Here is a 222-nt window from a genome sequence, read left to right as displayed (position 1 = left end):
ATTTCCCCCTCTCTTCCCCCCCCTTCCTTCCCCCCCCTCTCCCCCCCCACCCACCTTCCCCCCCCTCCTTCGCCTTTGCCCTCCCCTCACCCCCCCTTTCCCTAAACCACCCCCCCTTCCCCTCACCCCCCCCCTTTCCCCCCCAACTGTAGGGAAAGGTCAAAAACGTCAATGCAGAGGGGGATTCGAGCCTTTCTGACCTTATAAAAATACCAATGGGCC

Source organism: Penaeus monodon, chromosome 24, assembly GCF_015228065.2.
Source record: "Penaeus monodon isolate SGIC_2016 chromosome 24, NSTDA_Pmon_1, whole genome shotgun sequence".
Lineage (NCBI taxonomy): Eukaryota > Metazoa > Arthropoda > Malacostraca > Decapoda > Penaeidae > Penaeus > Penaeus monodon.
The sequence above is the reverse complement of the archived record's forward strand: the minus strand, read 5'-3'. Positions refer to the sequence as shown.